The sequence below is a fragment of the Medicago sativa genome, chromosome 3 (assembly GCF_051527215.1).
Source record: "Medicago sativa cultivar Bolivia chromosome 3, Bolivia_mono, whole genome shotgun sequence".
In the NCBI taxonomy this organism is placed as follows: Eukaryota; Viridiplantae; Streptophyta; class Magnoliopsida; order Fabales; family Fabaceae; genus Medicago; species Medicago sativa.
Genome location: NC_140751.1, coordinates 66,240,855 through 66,264,321, shown reverse-complemented (window position 1 = coordinate 66,264,321; position 23,467 = coordinate 66,240,855). Strand labels below are relative to the sequence as shown.

At 35.7% G+C, this 23,467-nt stretch overlaps 1 pseudogene; it reads left to right on the top strand.

The window, feature by feature from the left end:
• LOC146939299 (uncharacterized) overlaps positions 1-22,686 on the top strand; it is a 30,061-nt pseudogene extending 7,375 nt beyond the window's left edge.
• The last annotated feature ends 781 nt before the right edge of the window (positions 22,687-23,467 follow it).

The window sequence follows — 23,467 nt, the reverse complement described above, 5'->3', positions numbered from 1 at the left end:
GAAAGATCAAGCTTCAACAACGACTCTTTGGTGTGCTGGCAATTTCACAACGTCTCTTTCACACCTCTATATAAAGGAGTGAAGACCTAGAGAATTGGTAATGCAAGAACGCTGAACGAAAGACTCACAAGATTTTTCACAAGTACCAAACCTCTGCTGAAATTGTTCTGCATTCACTTAGAATTTCTGTGTCTCAAAGTCATATCTTAGAAATTCTTAAGTCCATTGAGTCTGTATCTGATTTGTATTGTGAGCACCTCTGATTGTATATCAAGTGTTCAAACTTAAACAATTTTCTGTGTAATTTTGTTTAGTTAGGAAGTCTCTTGCTTTTGTGCTTGAGCAGGAAGTCTCTTGATTGTGTTCTTGAGCAAAGGAAGTCTCTTGCTTGTGTGCTTGAGCATTGGAAGTCTCTTGCTTGTGTGCTTGAGCATTTGTAATCAGATATTACTCATAGTGAAATCTCCTTGGAAGTGCAAGGGGGACTGAACTACTTCCGGATTGTGGAAGGAACCAGTATAATTGCTTTGTGTCGTTCTTCTTCAACCCCCCCTTCTTGTGTTTTTCTCACCTTCAATTGGTATCTAGAGCCTTGGTCTGTTGTGTATCACTTAACCGTGCAACAGTCAAAGATCTGAGAAAAACATGACTACTCCTCCTCCTAATGGTTCTGGTTCTAGTGATACTAGCTATAAAAATGTCTCACATGATTATAGTGATAGTAAGAAAACCAGTGTTGGAAAAGTTCCAAAGTTCAATGGAGATGCTGAAGAGTTCTCTTGGTGGAAGACCAATTTTTACAGTTACATCATGAGCCTAGATGAAGAATTATGGGATATTCTGGAAGATGGTGTTGGTGATTTAGTCCTTGATGAAGAAGGAGCTGCTGTGGATAGAAAGAAACATACTCCAGAACTGAGGAAACTCTACAAGAAGCATCATATTATCAGAGGAGCTCTTGTCACTGCCATACCTAAAGCAGAGTACATGAAGATGAGTGACAAATCCACTGCTAAAGCTATGTTTGCTTCTCTCTGTTCAAATTATGAAGGGAGCAAGAAGGTCAAAGAAGCAAAGGCTCTCCTGCTTGTACATCAGTATGAGTTATTCAAGATGAAGGATGATGAAACTATTGAGGAGATGTACTCAAGGTTTCAAACGTTAGTTTCTGGGCTACAGATTCTAAAGAAGAGCTATGTTGCTTCTGATCATGTAAGCAAGATACTCAGAAGCTTACCTGCCAGATGGAGACCAAAGGTGACTGCCATTGAGGAAGCTAAAGATTTAAACACTTTAAGTGTTGAAGATCTTGTTAGTTCTCTCAAAGTTCATGAGTTAAGTCTTAATGAACACGAGTCTACTAAGAAGAGTAAATCAATAGCTCTTCCATCCAAAGGCAAGTCATCAAAAGCTCTCAAAGTGGTTGAATCTGAAGAGGAAGAACAGTCAAGTTCAGATTCTGAACCAGATGCTGCTGAAATGGCCATGCTCTCAAACAGACTTCAATATCTGGCCAAGAAGAACAGAAAGTTTCTCTCCAAAAGGGGTAACTCCAGAAGCTCAAGGAAAGAAGATCAGAAGGGATGCTTCAACTGTAAGAAGCCTGGTCACTTCATTGCTGAATGCCCTGATCTTCAAAGAGAAAAGTCAAAGGACAAATCAAAGAGGTCTACCTTCAAACCAAGCAAATTCAAGAAGCAGATTAAGCAGAGTTTAATGGCAACCTGGGATGATTTGGGTAGTGAATCTGGATCTGATAAAGAGGAAGCTGATGAAGATGCAAAGGTAGCTGTTGGGTTGGTAGCAACAGCAACTTCAGAAGCTGGATCAGATTCAGACTCAGAAGATGAAAACGAGGTATATTCCAAAATTCCCAGAGATGAACTTGTTGAGTCACTTAAAGAACTTCTTACACACTTTGAAGTAAGAACCAATGAGTTGAAGGATTTAAAAGAAAAATATGCTGATTTGGTACAACAGCAAAAATCAACTCTATTGGATCTGAAAGCTTCTGAACAAGGACTTAGGGGCTTTGACTTCATGTGTAAAACATATGAAGATCAGCTCAGGTTCTTATGTCAGAAGCTACAAGAAAAGTGTAATGAAAAACCTTTAAGTAATCATGAAATTGCTCTTGAAGATTTCATTATATCTGGCATTGACAGAAGCAGAGTAGCTTCTATGATTTATAGCATTTACAAGAACAATGGCAGAGGAATTGGTTTTCCAGAAGTGAAACTTGATAAAACCAATCTAAAGTCTTGTTGTGAATGCATCAAGGAAGATCTGAAAACATTCTTTGTACCAGAAGGGGCTGAGTTGGAAACTGTTGTTCAATCAGAACCTGAAGCTTCTAGTTCTAAGGCTAAGATTACTTCAAAGCCAAAGAACTCTAAGTCAAAGGCTATGATCAAATCTGATTCCAAGACTTCAAAGGTTAGGATCCTGAAAAGATCAGAACCTATTCCTCAGAGTCTGGTGAAACCAAAATCTGGGGTTCTGAAGTCTAAGTGTCAGAAGAAGACAGTTACTGCTTCTGAAGTACCAAAACCTAAGGTGATGGTTAATCAGAAGCAACCCAACTCACAGCACAAGGTACAAGAAGTGAAAAGTAAAGCCTTAAGTACTAACCTTCCAGGACCCATAGAACAATGGGTACCTAAATCTAAAAATGTCAATGATGCAGGTATGTCTAAGAGCAGTGCCAAAGCAAAGATCATGGTACCTAGACAGCGGTTGCTCAAGACACATGACAGGAGACAAGTCCATGTTCCTCAGCCTAACAATGAAAGAGGGAGGAAATGTGAAATTTGGAGGCAACCAGTCAGGCAAGATCATAGGTACAGGAACTATTGGTAATTCCTCTACCTCAATTAATAATGTATGGTTGGTAGATGGTCTTGAACATAACCTTTTGAGCATTAGTCAATTTTGTGATAATGGTTATGATGTGCTTTTTGAAAAACCCAACTGTACAGTAATCAACAAGGAAGACAAATCCATTGTGTTCAAGGGAAAGAGAGTTGACAATGTCTATAAAATCAATTTTTCTGAACTGGCTGATCAGAAGGTGATTTGCCTACTATCAGTGAATGATAAGAAATGGATGTGGCACAGAAGGTTGGGACATGCTAACTGGAGGTTAATCTCTAAGCTTAGTAAGTTACAACTTGTGAAAGGGCTACCAGACATTGACTATCATTCAGATGCACTCTGTGGTGCATGTCAGAGAGGGAAAATTGTGAAATCATCTTTTAAAACCAAAGACATTGTTTCAACCTCAAGACCTTTAGAATTACTCCATATTGATTTATTTGGACCAGTGAGTACTGCATCCTTATATGGAAGTAGATATGGATTAGTCATTGTTGATGATTACAGCAGATGGACTTGGGTGAAATTCATAAAGAGTAAAGATGTTGCGTGTGATGTATTCAGTAGCTTCTGCACTCAAATTCAATCTGAAAAAGAATCAAAAATTTTGAAAGTCAGAAGTGATCATGGTGGAGAATTTGAAAATGAGCCATTTGAAGCTTTTTGTGAAAAACATGGAATTTTCCATGAATTCTCTTCTCCTAGAACACCACAACAAAATGGGGTTGTTGAGAGAAAGAATAGAACTTTACAAGAAATGGCCAGAACCATGATTCATGAAAACAATTTACCAAAACATTTTTGGGCAGAAGCAGTGAATACAGCATGCTATGTTCAAAACAGGATCTATATTAGACCTATTTTGGAGAAAACAGCATATGAACTCTTTAAAGGAAGAAAACCCAATATCTCTTACTTTCATCAATTTGGATGTACATGTTACATTCTGAACAACAAGCTCTACCTAAAGAAATTTGATGCCAAGGCCCAAAGAGGAATCTTTTTAGGTTACTCTGAAAGGTCAAAGGCATACAGAGTGTATAATTCAGAAACACTTTGTGTTGAAGAATCTATGCACGTTAAATTTGATGACAAGGAGCTTGAAGATAAACCTTCAAAGCAAGGTGAAAGTTTTGCAGAGATACAGGTTCCTGAAGCTACTCCAGAACCTGATCAGATAGCTGAGTCTGAAGATAGTCCAAAAGCTGAACCCACATCAGAAGCGCAAGATGAAACTGCTTCTGATGAAGCACAAGATGGCTCACATCAAGAAGATCCTCCCAGAAACACATTCAAACACAAGTCTTCACATCCTGAGGAGCTAATCATTGGAAACAAAGATAGTCCAAGAAGAACAAGATCACATTTCAGACAAGAAGAGTCAATGATTGGACTAATCTCAATGATTGAACCTACAACAGTTGATGAAGCACTTTCAGATGATGGATGGATCCTAGCTATGCAAGAAGAGTTGAATCAATTTCAAAGAAATGATGTGTGGGATCTGGTACCCAAACCTCAGCACAAGAACATTATTGGAACAAAATGGGTATTCAGAAACAAGCTGAATGAGCAAGGTGAAGTAACAAGAAACAAAGCCAGGCTTGTTGCACAAGGGTATAGTCAACAAGAAGGCATTGATTACACTGAAACGTTTGCTCCAGTTGCAAGATTGGAAGCAATCAGGTTACTTCTTTCCTATGCAGTTAATCATGGCATAATATTATATCAGATGGATGTCAAGAGTGCATTTCTCAATGGTGTCATAGAAGAAGAAGTGTATGTCAAGCAACCTCCTGGATTTGAGGATATTAAATATCCTGACCATGTTTTTAAACTGAAGAAATCACTATATGGCTTGAAACAAGCTCCCAGAGCTTGGTATGATAGACTAAGTAATTTCTTAATCAAAAATGATTTTAAAAGAGGACAGGTTGATACTACACTCTTCAGAAGGACCCTTGGGAAAGATATTCTTGTTGTGCAAATATATGTTGATGATATAATATTTGGTTCTACTAATGCATCTCTTTGCAAGGAATTTTCTGAGTTAATGCAGGATGAATTTGAAATGAGCATGATGGGAGAGCTGAAGTTCTTCCTTGGCATTCAAATCAATCAATGCAAAGATGGAGTCTATGTTCATCAATCAAAGTACACAAAGGAGCTTCTGAAGAAGTTTAAACTTGAAGATTGTAAAGTGATGAACACTCCAATGCACCCCACGTGCAACTTAAGCAAAGAAGATGAAGGAGCTAAAGTAGATCAGAAGCTATATAGAGGTATGATTGGTTCTTTGTTATACCTCACTGCATCTAGGCCAGATATTTTATTCAGTGTATGCTTGTGTGCAAGATTCCAATCAGATCCTAGAGAATCTCATATGACAGCTGTCAAGAGAATCTTCAGGTATTTGAAGGGAACAACTAATCTTGGACTCCTTTATAGGAAATCCTTAGATTATAAGCTAATTGGATTCTGTGATGCTGATTATGCTGGTGATAGGATTGAAAGAAAGTCAACCAGTGGCAATTGTCAATTTCTGGGTGATAATCTTATATCCTGGGCTAGCAAAAGACAAACAACTATTGCTATGTCTACAGCAGAAGCAGAATACATTTCAGCTGCAAGTTGTTGTACACAACTACTTTGGATGAAACATCAGTTGGAAGATTATCAGATAACTGCTAACAGTATTCCCATTTATTGTGATAATACTGCTGCTATTTGTTTGTCTAAAAATCCAATTTTGCATTCAAGAGCTAAGCACATTGAAATCAAACACCATTTTATCAGAGATTATGTTCAAAAAGGAATTTTAGATATACAATTCATTGATACTGAAAATCAATGGGCTGATATATTTACTAAGCCTTTAACTGTTGAAAGATTTGATTTTATAAAGAAAAATTTGAACATGCACTTCGTGTCTGATTAAATGTTTGTTTGCTCCTGAATAGGATTTTAGGTTCTGAAGTTAGTTCAGAAGCGGTAGTCCATCAGAAGCTCTTTATTGAGGTTCTGAGGAAAACTCGCTTCTGATGATGACGTCAGCATCTGAAGTCCAGAAGCTGGATTTGTTGCTTCTGAATAGTTGAATTAGTGGAAACGTTGGGAGTTACTTTTTAAAGTAACTTCTGGCCCACTAACTTGGTAGTTACTCTGTGAACTTCTTACGTGGCCTGTATGTGTTGGTGTATAACTAAAAAGGGCAATGATGATTTATAGCTTTGAAAGTACTTTTCACGCGCCCCCAATTTTGTCATTAATGTTATGTTTGTTTGTCTCTTTTGAATTGCAATCGTTTTACTTTTAACACTTTGACAATTCACACACTACTCACTCACAACAAACACATTTGCTCTCAAACCTCCTGCGAAGTAAGCGCATTCTCTCAACCTTAGAACCCTAAAATCTTCATCTTCTTCAAATCTTCTTCAATCATCAAATGGCATCATCAAGCTCAAGAGTTTCAGAATCTACATCAAACATGCAAAGCGTACCAGAATCCGGGTCCGTCTACAAAGAGAAGACTATGGATATTCCATGGGAATCCTTAATAGTTCAAATAGAGTCACCGGTGGATTTTACTTCACTCAAGAAGTACGAAGTAAACATGGAAGGATTGATAGAGACACAAGAGCTGTCTGAGTATTTCAGGATGCTAAATGGGCCAACAGATGTGAACTTGGTCAAGGACTTTTGGTTAAAAGCTGAAGTGTACAATGAAAAGCCTGCAAAAGTTGTAAGCAAACAAGCTGGGTCAAAGAAAGGGAAAATGGCCATGGATATGAATCCTACATCATTTGACAGCTTAGAAATAAGGTCTGAAGTGATGGGCATTCCTATAACCATCACTGAGGAAGTTATAGCTAAAGCTTGTAGAAGGCATGCAGAGGGAAGATTCCAAGAAATAGTCAGGAAGGAAGATGTCCTGCTAAAAGGTTACTACAACTCTCTTCTGGGTGGGAAGAAAGATGCCAAGCCTTCAGAAATGGAGATTCACAACAGAATGTTGGTGAAATTCAGTAATGATTGCTTCTTTCAAAGAGCAGGAGGGTCTGACCAACCCAACAACCAACAGAAGCTAGCAATTTATTTCATGACCAATCTGGAAAAGATAAACTTCCCCAGATATGTAATGGATCACCTCTGCTGGGCCATAAACGAAAGCACTACAAGAGGAAAAAAACAAGTACCCTATGGAAGATTGCTGTCTGAAATCTTTCATCAAGGAAGGGTGCTGGAGTTCTTAAAAAGGACAAGGAGTGCTTCTGATAAATGTTTCGAAGTCTCTACTGCTGAAAGGTCTATCAGTAGCAGGAGCTTATGCTCTATGAAGTTCATTAAGGAAGTCTCCAAAGATGAAAAGTGGTTGGAGATGACCACAGAAGAATCCGAGATTATCAGGGACTTTCCTTCCATAATTAAGGAAAGTAATCCTGAACACTTAGCATCTGTTAAAGTGAAGAAAGTTAAGAGTGTTACTGCATCTGGAGCTGCTGCTGACAAGGGCAAGCAACTGAAAGTTGTTAAGAGAAAGAGAGGAAAGACTGAAACTGTCTACCATAAAGAGAAGTTGGATGAAGCTCTGGACGAGTTAGAGAAAGAAGAAGCTGAGCCCAAGCTGAAGAAGAAGAAAGCTCCACTTGAGTTGAAAAACTCCATGTTTGAAGTAACTCCAGCCATGGAAAGAATGGCTAAGGAATACGCTGCTGATAAGTTAGCAGATAGAATGGAGAAGAAGAAAATTAGGGCTGCTTCTATTCCCATAAAAAGAAGTAAGGGCAGATCAGAGTCCGTCATCACAGAAGAGCATCTGAATAAAGTTCTTGATGGGATAAAGGCAAATGAGCACAAGAAGAAGGCATCTGAACTAACCTTCACTCCAATGGTTGAAGTAACTTCTGATATGGAGAAAGAAGCTGATGGGCAAGCTGTTCAGATGCTAGCTGAGTTAAAAAGGAAAGAAGCTCAATACAATTTGGAGAGGGATCAAAGACTCAAGGCTTCAGGACTGGAGAATTGTGATGAATTTTTCAAGAAGAAGTCTGAAGAAGTCAAGGAAGTGGCTGTTAAAGCTTCAGAAGCGGTTCTGAAAGCACCTAGTACTATCACTTCTGAAGCTGGCCCTGCAGATCAGGTAATCCAGATTCCAGTCACCCCTATCCCCATTTCACCCTCTTCACCATCTGTACCTGAACCAATAGAAGACACTTCTGTCTTAGACAATCTTATTCTACACTATTCAGGTGACTTACCCATAGACATAACCTCAGAAAAAGCCTCTGAAACAACTCCAGAAGCAGCTGCTTCTGAAAACGTTGTTTCAGAAAACCCCCATCAACAAACACCTGAACCACATAAACCCACAACACCCCCACAATCACCAACAGCTACCATTGACCCCCAGCCAAACACTCAAACATCAACTTCACCACAACAACCACCAACTGAAACTGAAACTGAAACTGACTTTCAACCTTTACCTGAACACTCTCCAGAACCAACTCCCATGGATGTTGACATCTCTCTAGTCAATGTTCAAACCTCAACCTCCACCACACACATTATTTCTGACCAGCCTTCATCTTCAAACACTCAAACACACATTACCATTCCAGTTCCTAACCCTGTTCAAGATTTGGAAATCAGTGATTCTGATCTTGAAATCCTTGAACATCCACCCACAAACATCCTGGAATCTGGTTATATTAATGCTGAGCTTCTGACAATTCTGAGTCAAATGCATAATCTTGTGGATCAAAGGAGGACAATTGATCTCACAAGTACATATGAAGACTCCTGGGCATCACTTCAGAACCGGGCAGCTGAGCTTATCGAAGAAATCAAGGCTAAATGCATCAGAGTCAAGCAAGCCTCAGTCAGAAGGCTAATGGAGCATGTGAATCAGAGTCTTAGAGTAAGAAGTTCTACACTGCTCCTGGCAAACCAGCCTTTCTTCTTTGAAACGGATTACTTGACCAGAGAAGCAAGGTTGTGTAAGCTTCTGAAGAAACAGATGGCACAGCAACAACAAGAAGCTAGAGAAAGGGAACAAGCTCTTCTCCAGAGGCAACAACAACTTGAAGAACTGTTGCAGAAGAAAATTGAAGAGATGGAGGAGATGAAGAAACAACAACAAACCAACCCTTAGTTGCACACCCTTGTGTTTTTCTTTTTGTTTGTTGTTTGTTTTAAATTCCTAGTCCTTGCTTCTGAAACCATCGTGTTTTATTTCTCTTTGCTTCTGAATGCTTACTGATTCTGACTGTTTAGCTGCTTCTGATATTTTAAATATACATGTTCATATATTTTGCTCTGATTTATTTAGTTCATTGCTTAGTATACTCTCTCTTGTTTGAGTTTTTCTCATATCTTTTTGTCTTTTATGCTTATATATATTTCAATTTTTTTTGATAATGACAAAAGGGGGAGTATATGTGACAAGTATTTAAAGGCTCTGAGCCCCATTAATGGCATTTGAAATTTTTGAAAAACTTCTATCATTCTTACCTTATTGGTATAAGCTATGAACGAACGAAGGAGTATCAAAATTCAAGTAAAATTAATTGAACCATTCTTCTTATCTATAAGTTAATTCTTTCAATGATTCAATTTTGTTTTAAAGCTCTGATAATTTTATTGCGCGAAAAATGAATTTAATTAACCTGGATAGAACTTAGGGGGAGCTTACAAACCTCACCTTAAAGACTATCAGACTCAGGGGGAGTTTGAGCTTACAAACCTCAGATTCTGAGCTTACAAACCTCAGAACCCCAAAGTCAACTTGTTAATTAGATTAACAACAATTGATCAATTTTAAATACTTTTGTTTGTCATCATCAAAAAGGGGGAGATTGTTGGAACAAAATGTGTTTAACAATAAACCTTAAAGAGTTTTGATGATAACAAGGTATTAAAAATTGTAAATTGGACTAGCTAATATTTGTTCAAGTGTACAGGACCATAATTACAAAGTTACATCATCATTGGTTCTGAATGAGCAAATAAAGAGCTAAGGAATCAACAAAAATTTGAAGCTTGGACGCTCCTGAAGGCAACTTGCTACTGAAGAGAAAAAGCGCTCCTGAAGTTAAGTTGCTTCTGAAGTAAGGATAGTGCTTCTGAAGTTAAGTCGCTTCTGAAGTTGGAATAGTGCTCCTGAAGACAAGAAGTTCAGAAGTCATATCATCAGAAGCTGCATCATCAGAAGCTGCAGAAGTCATCCATCAGAAGCTGCATCATCAGAAGCTGCAGAAGTCATCCATCAGAAGCTGCATCATCAGAAGCTGCCTCATCAGAAGCCATTTCACCAGAAGCTGAATTTCAACTGGATTTGCAAAGAATCAAGAATTGAAGTTTTATCAATGCAAAAGCTGTCTATTGGATTCGAAAACACAAACAAAAGATTAGTGGAACTTGCAACGGTCATTTCAAAGGTGTTTGAAGGCGTGTGCTTGCAATTTGGACGAAAGCGTTGACATTGTACTTTGTACGAATTGTACAACCACGTTCTCCACTACTCTGTTTTGTGTCCACGCTACAGGACAAGAAAACAGCTCCAGAATACGGTTTCGCCTGCATAGATGTTCCTTTGGATAAGGAATGGATTTCAAATTTGTTCTTCATAGGACAACAACCAAATCAGGCAAAAGATCATTGGTGAAAGATCAAGCTTCAACAACGACTCTTTGGTGTGCTGGCAATTTCACAACGTCTCTTTCACACCTCTATATAAAGGAGTGAAGACCTAGAGAATTGGTAATGCAAGAACGCTGAACGAAAGACTCACAAGATTTTTCACAAGTACCAAACCTCTGCTGAAATTGTTCTGCATTCACTTAGAATTTCTGTGTCTCAAAGTCATATCTTAGAAATTCTTAAGTCCATTGAGTCTGTATCTGATTTGTATTGTGAGCACCTCTGATTGTATATCAAGTGTTCAAACTTAAACAATTTTCTGTGTAATTTTGTTTAGTTAGGAAGTCTCTTGCTTTTGTGCTTGAGCAGGAAGTCTCTTGATTGTGTTCTTGAGCAAAGGAAGTCTCTTGCTTGTGTGCTTGAGCATTGGAAGTCTCTTGCTTGTGTGCTTGAGCATTTGTAATCAGATATTACTCATAGTGAAATCTCCTTGGAAGTGCAAGGGGGACTGGACTACTTCCGGATTGTGGAAGGAACCAGTATAATTGCTTTGTGTCGTTCTTCTTCTCTCTCTCTGTTTATTCCGCTGCATTTAGATTCTGATTATCACTTCAGAAGCTGTCTCACTTAGCTTCTGATCAGTGTGTTCAGTTTTTAGGAGAAACGAAGAATTTTCCAAAAACACAATTCAACCCCCCCTTCTTGTGTTTTTCTCACCTTCAAATTACATGGTGATGCCTATTATTATTGATGTTAGATGTTGATGGTTATTATTATTATTTATGTTAGATATTGATGCTTATTATTATTGTTGATGTTAGATGTTATGTGATTTATGATAAGATGTTATATGATTATGATAATGTGTTGCGACTATTATTTGATGATGTTTTATTATTAATAATTGAAGTTATTTGATGAAGTATATGGCTAATGTAGGTGATTAATGATGCTAGTTAATAGAGTTTAAGATATGTTATTGATGTTTAAGTTCTTGAATGTACTTTATATGATTTATATGTTTAATATTATTGTTTGAGAAATTTCACCCCTTCTGTTGTAATGTTGCCCTTACGTTGGTAACGCGCAGGTAACCAGGACTAGCTGTGTTCGTGAGTAGACTCTTCACATTGTGTCTAGGTGCTCTGATACGTAACGGGATGGGAACCTGTTTTTACTTCTATTCCTTACGTGTCCTTGATGAACCTTTTTATGATTAAGTATTGAATTAAAATTATGAGATTTTCTAATAAGGCCTGCGTGCCAAGACTTTGATCATGTTGAACTATTTTCCGCTGCAAGATTTTAGATTTTGATGTTGAGTTTTGAGAGATAATTATTATTATCTATTTTATGATTATCATGAAGTATGTGACATTCCGTTATGATTTAAGAAAAACTCTGATTTATGATGAAATTTTTTATGTTGGGAAAACGAGGTGTTACAATTGGTATCAGAGCAGGTCGGTCCGTCCGGCCAAGTAGATGAGTCGTTGTGTCGTGTCGTCATGTTTTCTAGTTAGTAGTTATGTTTTGTTGTGTGATCATGTTTAACTGACTAACTATGATGTGGTTTTGTGTCTTGTTTGAAGGAGCAATGACTAAATTTATTTTCTATTGTGCTTGAATTTCGAGGACGAAATTCTTTTAAGTTGGGGAGAGTTGTAACGCCCTCCTTTTTATTTAATTATTTTACTTAGTTTTAGAATATATTTATGTATTTATATGATTTATATGAGGGTATATGATTTATTGAGATTAGATGTCTTTTTATAATTTAGTTAATATATTTTGTTGAGTGATATTTTGTTATGTTATATGTTGGTATTTACTAGCATAATATATATGTTATTTGGTGTAGAAATATATTTGTTATTTTGTGTAGAAATATATATGTTATTTGGTGCAGAAATATATTTGTTATTTTATGTGGAAATATATATGTTATTTGGTGTATTAATATTATCAAGTGGGAGAGATATATATTTAGTAGAGAAATATTATTCATTAGAATATGAGGATTATTAGTGTGAGTGGAATTGGGGGTTAGAATAGAAAGAAGAATAAATTGTTGGGCCTAAATAGATTTGGGAAGAATATTTTAGTATTATAGATAGAGAAGCTTAGGTTAGAAAGAGTTTACCGGAAACCGCTTTTTGGAAAAGAGGAGAACAAGAAAGAAGAGAAGAGGAGAGAAAAGTCAAGAGAAGAGGAGAAGACCTTAGGAAAGAAGAACGCTGCCGCTGATTCAGGAATTAATCTAAGGTAAGGGTGAGACTATCTTGCATTAATATTAAGTTGTTAAATTATTAGATTACATCTAACAAGTTGGGGAGAGTTTGTGAGAATTTGAGAATTAGGGTTTTGAGAGAGATTTGATGATTAGATGATGAAAACTTGTTGAATTGATGTAGAAATTGTGTACAGACCTTAGATAATCCATAGGATGATTATTGGAAGTAGTTTTGAGGTTAGCACCATGAGATTAGGTGAAACTTGAAGAAAATCTGCATTCTGCCCGAATTTTGATATTAAAACTGGTATTGATCGGTGCGGAATTTGTCTTAGGTGTAAACACGAAAGTTGTAGGTATGGATGTTAGCTTTCTAATGCCGTTGGTCTCACGTCAAAAAGATTTATAGAACTTGAGTTATGGTCAAATTACTGCACGTAGGTCACAGTGAATTTTTATGGACTTTTAGCACAAGCTTTCCGAATTTAAAATGAAAACTGGTATTGATCGGTACAGAATTGGTCTTAGCCGTAAACATGAAAGTTTTAGATAATTTTGTTAGCTTTCTAGTGGCTTTGGTTTGACGTGAAAATGATGTTAGGTCTGTGAGTTATGATGAAAATACTATAGGGAGGTCTTAGCAAAATTGTACGGTGACAGCATTCTCTGTTTCATGTTTTTGCGTTTTGTTCATATGTTTCTGTTTTGAATTGATCTTTGTTGTAAACATGAAAGTTGTTGATATTTATGATATATTTCCAGTATCTTTGGTTTGACATGAAAATAGGTTGTGGATAATTTATTATGTTTTTACAAAGATACATAGTGAATTATTGTCGATGTTTAAATACGATGTTATATAAAGTTGTTTATGATTGATGAATATGATGTTTTAAGATGTTGTTTATTATCATTTGATATTGTTATATTATGTGATTCTTTTTGATGATTAAGTTGATATGATACATTTCTTTAATGATGATATGATATTCAAGCACTGTTATATGCTGTATTTGCCGCAGTTTGTTGCTGTTGAACCTTGATTTAATGTTATAAGTAAAGTGACGTTGTTATAAATACATTAAGTAAATACTTGTGATGCTTAAAGTTAGTGTAATGCGTTCAATGATGATAATATGTTGTGAGCTGTCCATACGCTGTCTTTGTTGCTGTTGAGTTTTAGTGAAGATGTATAAGTCGGTCTAAGTTGTCATGATTTAAGAAGTTGTCCATTTTAATGGAATTGTATAAGATGTTCACGTTGTTGTCCAAGTTGTAGGAAGATTGTGTCGTTGCATAGTTAGCGATGGGGGCTTAATGCCCGACAGGTTCTTTATGACCTTAGCGATGGGGGCTTAATGCCCGACAGGTCCAAATATGACCTTAGCGAAGGGGGCTTAATGCCCTGGTGGTACCACATGCATGTTGAAGTTGTCTAAGTTGTTGTTGAAGTTGTTGTTGCATTGTAGAGTCGTCATAACTTATATTTAATGATGATTTAATGATGATATTCGATGATGGTATTTGATTGTGATTATGATTTAATGATGATGTTGTTTATGAAGTTGATTATTGAACTTGGTTATGAAGTTGTTTCCAATAAATGCTATGTTTTGATAATGCTATCAAGTGAATTACATGGTGATGCCTATTATTATTGATGTTAGATGTTGATGGTTATTATTATTATTTATGTTAGATATTGATGCTTATTATTATTGTTGATGTTAGATGTTTTGTGATTTATGATAAGATGTTATATGATTATGATAATGTGTTGCGACTATTATTTGATGATGTTTTATTATTAATAATTGAAGTTATTTGATGAAGTATATGCCTAATGTAGGTGATTAATGATGCTAGTTAATAGAGTTTAAGATATGTTATTGATGTTTAAGTTCTTGAATGTACTTTATATGATTTATATGTTTAATATTATTGTTTGAGAAATTTCACCCCTTCTGTTGTAATGTTGCCCTTACGTTGGTAACGCGCAGGTAACCAGGACTAGCTGTGTTCGTGAGTAGACTCTTCACATTGTGTCTAGGTGCTCTGATACGTAACGGGATGGGAACCTGTTTTTACTTCTATTCCTTACGTGTCCTTGATGAACCTTTTTATGATTAAGTATTGAATTAAAATTATGAGATTTTCTAATAAGGCCTGCGTGCCAAGACTTTGATCATGTTGAACTATTTTCCGCTGCAAGATTATAGATTTTGATGTTGAGTTTTGAGAGATAATTATTATTATCTATTTTATGATTATCATGAAGTATGTGACATTCCGTTATGATTTAAGAAAAACTCTGATTTATGATGAAATTTTTTATGTTGGGAAAACGAGGTGTTACAATTGGTATCAGAGCAGGTCGGTCCGTCCGGCCAAGTAGATGAGTCGTTGTGTCGTATCGTCATGTTTTCTAGTTAGTAGTTATGTTTTGTTGTGTGATCATGTTTAACTGACTAACTATGATGTGGTTTTGTGTCTTGTTTGAAGGAGCAATGACTAAATTTATTTTCTATTGTGCTTGAATTTCGAGGACGAAATTCTTTTAAGTTGGGGAGAGTTGTAACGCCCTCCTTTTTATTTAATTATTTTACTTAGTTTTAGAATATATTTATGTATTTATATGATTTATATGAGGGTATATGATTTATTGAGATTAGATGTCTTTTTATAATTTAGTTAATATATTTTGTTGAGTGATATTTTGTTATGTTATATGTTGGTATTTACTAGCATAATATATATGTTATTTGGTGTAGAAATATATTTGTTATTTTGTGTAGAAATATATATGTTATTTGGTGCAGAAATATATTTGTTATTTTATGTGGAAATATATATGTTATTTGGTGTATTAATATTATCAAGTGGGAGAGATATATATTTAGTAGAGAAATATTATTCATTAGAATATGAGGATTATTAGTGTGAGTGGAATTGGGGGTTAGAATAGAAAGAAGAATAAATTGTTGGGCCTAAATAGATTTGGGAAGAATATTTTAGTATTATAGATAGAGAAGCTTAGGTTAGAAAGAGTTTACCGGAAACCGCTTTTTGGAAAAGAGGAGAACAAGAAAGAAGAGAAGAGGAGAGAAAAGTCAAGAGAAGAGGAGAAGACCTTAGGAAAGAAGAACGCTGCCGCTGATTCAGGAATTAATCTAAGGTAAGGGTGAGACTATCTTGCATTAATATTAAGTTGTTAAATTATTAGATTACATCTAACAAGTTGGGGAGAGTTTGTGAGAATTTGAGAATTAGGGTTTTGAGAGAGATTTGATGATTAGATGATGAAAACTTGTTGAATTGATGTAGAAATTGTGTACAGACCTTAGATAATCCATAGGATGATTATTGGAAGTAGTTTTGAGGTTAGCACCATGAGATTAGGTGAAACTTGAAGAAAATCTGCATTCTGCCCGAATTTTGATATTAAAACTGGTATTGATCGGTGCGGAATTTGTCTTAGGTGTAAACACGAAAGTTGTAGGTATGGATGTTAGCTTTCTAATGCCGTTGGTCTCACGTCAAAAAGATTTATAGAACTTGAGTTATGGTCAAATTACTGCACGTAGGTCACAGTGAATTTTTATGGACTTTTAGCACAAGCTTTCCGAATTTAAAATGAAAACTGGTATTGATCGGTACAGAATTGGTCTTAGGCGTAAACATGAAAGTTTTAGATAATTTTGTTAGCTTTCTAGTGGCTTTGGTTTGACGTGAAAATGATGTTAGGTCTGTGAGTTATGATGAAAATACTACAGGGAGGTCTTAGCAAAATTGTACGGTGACAGCATTCTCTGTTTCATGTTTTTGCGTTTTGTTCATATGTTTCTGTTTTGAATTGATCTTTGTTGTAAACATGAAAGTTGTTGATATTTATGATATATTTCCAGTATCTTTGGTTTGACATGAAAATAGGTTGTGGATAATTTATTATGTTTTTACAAAGATACATAGTGAATTATTGTCGATGTTTAAATACGATGTTATATGAAGTTGTTTATGATTGATGAATATGATGTTTTAAGATGTTGTTTATTATCATTTGATATTGTTATATTATGTGATTCTTTTTGATGATTAAGTTGATATGATACATTTCTTTAATGATGATATGATATTCAAGCACTGTTATATGCTGTATTTGCCGCAGTTTGTTGCTGTTGAACCTTGATTTAATGTTATAAGTAAAGTGACGTTGTTATAAATACATTAAGTAAATACTTGTGATGCTTAAAGTTAGTGTAATGCGTTCAATGATGATAATATGTTGTGAGCTGTCCATACGCTGTCTTTGTTGCTGTTGAGTTTTAGTGAAGATGTATAAGTCGGTCTAAGTTGTCATGATTTAAGAAGTTGTCCATTTTAATGGAATTGTATAAGATGTTCACGTTGTTGTCCAAGTTGTAGGAAGATTGTGTCGTTGCATAGTTAGCGATGGGGGCTTAATGCCCGACAGGTTCTTTATGACCTTAGCGATGGGGGCTTATGCCCGACAGGTTCTTTATGACCTTAGCGATGGGGGCTTAATGTCCGAGAGGTCCAAATATGACCTTAGCGAAGGGGGCTTAATGCCCTAGTGGTACCACATGCATGTTGAAGTTGTCTAAGTTGTTGTTGAAGTTGTTGTTGCATTGTAGAGTCGTCATAACTTATATTTAATGATGATTTAATGATGATATTCGATGATGGTATTTGATTGTGATTATGATTTAATGATGATGTTGTTTATGAAGTTGATTATTGAACTTGGTTATGAAGTTGTTTCCAATAAATGCTATGTTTTGATAATGCTATCAAGTGAATTACATGGTGATGCCTATTATTATTGATGTTAGATGTTGATGGTTATTATTATTATTGATGTTAGATATTGATGCTTATTATTATTGTTGATGTTAGATGTTATGTGATTTATGATAAGATGTTATATGATTATGATAATGTGTTGCGACTATTATTTGATGATGTTTTATTATTAATAATTGAAGTTATTTGATGAAGTATATGCCTAATGTAGGTGATTAATGATGCTAGTTAATGGAGTTTAAGATATGTTATTGATGTTTAAGTTCTTGAATGTACTTTATATGATTTATATGTTTAATATTATTGTTTGAGAAATTTCACCCCTTCTGTTGTAATGTTGCCCTTACGTTGGTAACGCGCAGGTAACCAGGACTAGCTGTGTTCGTGAGTAGACTCTTCACATTGTGTCTAGGTGCTCTGATACGTAACGGGATGGAAACCTGTTTTTACTTCTATTCCTTACGTGTCCTTGATGAACCTTTTTATGATTAAGTATTGAATTAAAATTATGAGATTTTCTAATAAGGCCTGCGTGCCAAGACTTTGATCATGTTGAACTATTTTCCGCTGCAAGATTTTAGATTTTGATGTTGAGTTTTGAGAGATAATTATTATTATCTATTTTATGATTATCATGAAGTATGTGACATTCCGTTATGATTTAAGAAAAACTCTGATTTATGATGAAATTTTTTATGTTGGGAAAACGAGGTGTTACAGCTCTCAGTTAGTCTGGATGAAGCAAATGCTGGAAGAGTATGATGTTCAACAAAATGTTCTAACATTGTACTGTGACAATTTAAGTGCTATCAACATCTCCAAGAATCCTATACAACATAGCAGAACAAAGCACATTGACATCCGGCATCACTTCATTAGGGTCCTTGTTGAAGACAAGGTAGTAACTCTGGAGCATGTAACAACTGAAGAACAACTGGCTGACATCTTCACAAAAGCCTTAGATGTCAAGCAATTTGAGAAACTACTGAGCAAGCTGGGTGTTTGCATCCATGAGGAATAGCAACCACTGTTCAAAGTGTCAGGTACTTTTAGCTGTAATTCATGCTTTTTATCAAATCTCAATTTGGCATATTTTATGGCTAAAAAGGGGGAGTAGATATATCCTTGCTGTATGTTTCCTGACTATGTGCTTGCGGATGTTGAGACATCCGATTCTGGCTTTCTGGTGATTTTGGTTTTTCTGGTATTCTTGTTTGTTTGTAAAAAAAAAAAAAATTATATATAGTGCATGTATTCAGGGGGAGTAAAAGATATCTGTTTGTGCTCCTTGAGGGGGAGTAAACTTTTGTGTCCCTGAATGTTCCTGTGGATGTTGGAACATCCTGATGGTTTGAGCTACTGATTATTGTTTTTCCTATGTTTCTCTAAGTAGCGTGTTGTGCCAGTGGACTGTCTGTTTAGGATGTACAGGAATTTATTTTTCCTTATACGTCCTCTGCTGCAAGACTCTGATTTTCTCTCTGATACCTTTTAGTTTCTCTTGTCTGCTTGATTCCATATGTTAATTGTTGTGTGAAAATAATGGAAGCAGAATCTGAGACCTGTAATATAATTCTTCTAGTCCTGAAGATTATGTGTGATGACTGAAGAACTATATTTTGGTATCTTTTAGAAGTCTGAGAATGTGAACCTTTCTTCAAGGAAGATTTTAATTGTGAAGATTGAAGGAAATGTTGCGTGTGCTATCTTTCTGCTTTAACATGTGTGGGCTGAATTTGTTTTAGCCAAAAATTTGCCAAAGGGGGAGATTGTTGGATATTTGTATGTTGGCTTCACTTTTGCCTAAAACAAATATTCAATTCAGATGTGGAACACAATGTTCCAACAACCAGACCTGGTCTGTACGTTCTGTGCTTCGCCTATGATTACGCACGTGCTTGCTAAATTGAAGGAATCCACACCAGCATGTGTTGGTCTGAACCGTGTGCAATTATGAGGAGATCAGAACATATGTGATTTCTTAAGGAATTGTTAAAATGACTTAGGAAAGTATTTTTAAGGTGACTTTTAATGAGCCTACTTTCTAGGAGTTTCCATATCCGTCCATGTTGCTTAATCAATAAGTCACTGATCCGATCTGAAGCATGATTGAAGGAATGACACGCCTTGCTTCAGTATATAAAGAAGGCTGCAAGACCTGAAGAATTATTCAAGACATTGTTTTACAAAATAGAGTTTTGTTTAGGTTTTGAGTCTTATATCTTGTGAGCCTTTCGTGTATCATCTTGATACATGTTTAGGACTGTGCTTTGAGTTGTAATACTGTACACTACTCCGAAGCTTTTAAGCAAGGAGATAGGTAGATTGTGAACTGCATCTAAGCTTTTAAGCAAGGTTGCAAGTTGTTATTTTTGAGGGTAACCTCATTTGATTTGAGTCTGTAATTTGGGAATCACAGAGGTTTGTGATCTGTTGTAAGGGAGTGAGATGGGATCTCAGATCTAGGAGTTCCTAGGTTGAAGTCTAGTTGGGGTAGGTCCTAGGTCATAAGTGCAAAAGTGGTTTGCTGAGAGCTTTTGAATACGGACTGCACTAGTGAATTTCCTTCCTGGCTTGGTAGCCCCCAGAGTAGGTGACGTTGCACCGAACTGGGTTAACAATTTCTCTGTGTCTCTTTTCTTTCCTGTCTGTTATATTGTTTTATTATGAGTATGTTTGTTAGCTTAATGTTCTAAACATCATATACAACATCTCTTTACCGTGTTCTGTGTTGGAACATCGTTTAGAACATCTTAAGTCTAACGTGCCAGAATAATAGACTCCTCAACAAAATGGTAGAGTTGAAAGAAAGCATCAACATATCCTTATTGTTGCTAGAGCTTTGCTTTTTCAATCTGAGCTTCCTAAACTGTTCTGGTCTTATGTTGTACTACATGTAGTTTTTCTCATCAATAGAGTCCCCACTCCTCTTCTTAAACAAAAATCTCCTTATCAAAGTCTTTGGTTGTCTATGTTTTGCTTCTACTCTTCTTGCTCATAGATCAAAATTACAATCTAGAGCAAGAAAGTTTGTTTTCTTGGGTACAAGTCAGGTTCTAAGGGATATGTTCTCTTTGATCTTGATTCTAGAGAGATTTTTCTTTCTAGAAATGTTATTTTCCATGAACTAATATTACCATATACTTCATCCACTTCCTCTTCCACCTCAAATTGGCAATATCATTCATCATCTCAGTCATTTGTCATTGATGTTTATGATTCCATTCCCAATTCTACTACACTTGTTATCTCACCTATTCCCAATCTTGATCAGTCCATACACACTTCACATCCAACCACTCCATCCTCACTTCCTCCTCTTAGGGTCTCATATAGAACTAAGAAACTTCCATCTTATCTACAAGACTATATTTGTCCCTCTTCTAATAATCCTGCTTCTCATGTTAATAAAATTCATAGTCAATATCCATTATCCAATTTTATTTCCCGTACACATTTATCTAACTCCCAACATGTTTTTGCTATGTCTCTTGTTTCTCAAATTGAACCAAAATATTATGCTGAGGCTATCAAATCTAACTGCTGGAGACAAGTTATGCAACTTGAACTTAATGCTCTTGATCAAACTGGTACTTGGACAATAATGGATCTTCCTTCACAACTTAAACCTATAGGGTGCAGATGGGTTTACATGATCAAGTATGATGCTGATGGATCTATTGAGAGGTATAAAGCACGTTTGGTAGCAAAAGGGTACAACCAAATTGAAGGCTTAGACTATTTTGACACTTTCTCACTAGTTGCAAAAGTCACTACTTTTAGACTCTTAATTGCTTTGGCTTCCATCAATCATTGGTTCTTGCACCAAATAGATGTAAATAATGCATTTTTGCATGGTGATCTTCAAGAGGATGTGTGTACATGAAGCTTCCACCAGGTTTAACTATTTCTAAGCCAAATAAAGTCTGCAAGTTGTCTAAATCCTTGTATGGTCTCAAACAGGCAAGTAGAAAATGGTATGAGAAGCTCACCAATCTTCTCATCACCAATGGTTTTAAACAAGCTGCATCTGATGCTTATTTGTTTATTAAATCCACTTTTGAAACTTTTACTGTGCTTTTGGTTTATGTTGATGATATCATTCTAGTTGGGAATTCTCTTTCTAAATTCAATATCATCAAGAATGTTTTGCATCAGGCATTCAAAATCAAGGATCTTGGCACCTTAAAATACTTTTTAGGTCTTAAAGTAGCTCATTCACATAGTGGGATTTCCCTTTGTCAAAGGAATATTGTTTTGATCTTCTGCATGATTCATGTCTTCTTGGTTATAAGCCTGTATCTACCCCTTTTGATCCCTTTATCAAACTTCACAATGACACTTCTCCTCTATTGATTGACATTTCAGTTTATAGAAGACTTATTGGAAGATTGATTTATTTGAACACAACCAGACCTGATATCACTTTCATAACCCAACAACTGAGTCAATTCTTAAGTAAACCTACTCAAACTCACTATAATGTTGCTCTTAGGGTTCTCAAGTATCTTAAAGGTTCCCCAGGTCGTGGTATATTCTTTCCTAGATCTTCAGGCTTGCATATTCAAGGTTACACTGATGCAGACTGGGTATGGTGCAAGGATACTAGGCGCTCAATTTTAGGCCATTGCTTTTTTCTTGGTCAATCCCTTATATGTTGGAGAAATAAAATGCAAGCTACAGTTTCCAGATCTTCATCTAAAGCTGAGTATAGAGCTATGGCCTCTGCCATATGTGAATTGCAGTGGTTATTATATCTGCTTAGGGATTTACAAGTTCAATGTGTTAAGCTTCTTGTGCTTTATTGTGATAATCAAAGTGCTATGCACATTGCAGCTAACCCAGTTTTTCATGAAAGAACAAAACACGTTGAAATTGATTGCCATATTGTGAGGGAAAAGTTGTAAGTTGGGCTCTTCAAGTTACTTTTAGTCACCACTCATGATCAAATTGCAGATTTCTTTACCAAAACTTTGTTTCCACAACCATTCAATCTCTTGCTTTCCAAGTTGGGGATGTTAGATATTTACCACCCTCCAACTTATGGGGGGATATGACACAATAATTATTCAACTGATAAGAAGAATGAAAATGCAGTACAAGAAACTAGCTAGTATAGTAGAATTAGATCATTTCATGTAGTACACTTCACATTAGTTAGTACATTTTGGATTTGTATACATACATTGATGTAACAACTTTACAATCTAATGAATCATTTCTCATTTTCACACTTTCACTTTCTTAATAGGTGGGACAAATAACTCTCAAAGCCGTGTCAAGCAAAGTGGCCAAACACGAGAAATTGTGTTATGACAATCAACGCGTTTTAATACAATTTTCATTTGACACTTTTGGCTTCCTAGCACCAGAGACTGTTGACCTTCTACATAGAGTTTAAAAGGTCATGCATATCAATGTAATGTTTCCTAGGTCCATGAATACTGTATTCACGAGGATAGATTTTGCCATTTAAAAAAGTTTAGCGACACAACTTATTGTCCTCTTATATATCAGGTGTAATTTTCATGTTTATATATATATATATATATATATATATATATATATATATATATATATATATATTTATATTTATATAGACACACACACACACAAGTTTAAGATAAATATATATATATATAAAAAACGGAATGGAAAAACAGATAAAAAAACATGGGATTCTAGGGTAAAACCTGGATCTCAGAAATAAACTTAACAAAAATTCAATCAAGAGATAGTGTTTATATTCTCAATCAAGGGAAGCAAATAATCTCAAAAATAACATGTGAAACACACTCTTAAGTATCACTTCTAGCATTAAAGCAAATCACAACATCAAAGAAATAAACCAAATCTGAACTTTTAGCCAAACAGACAACTAACAAACCGAAGAAG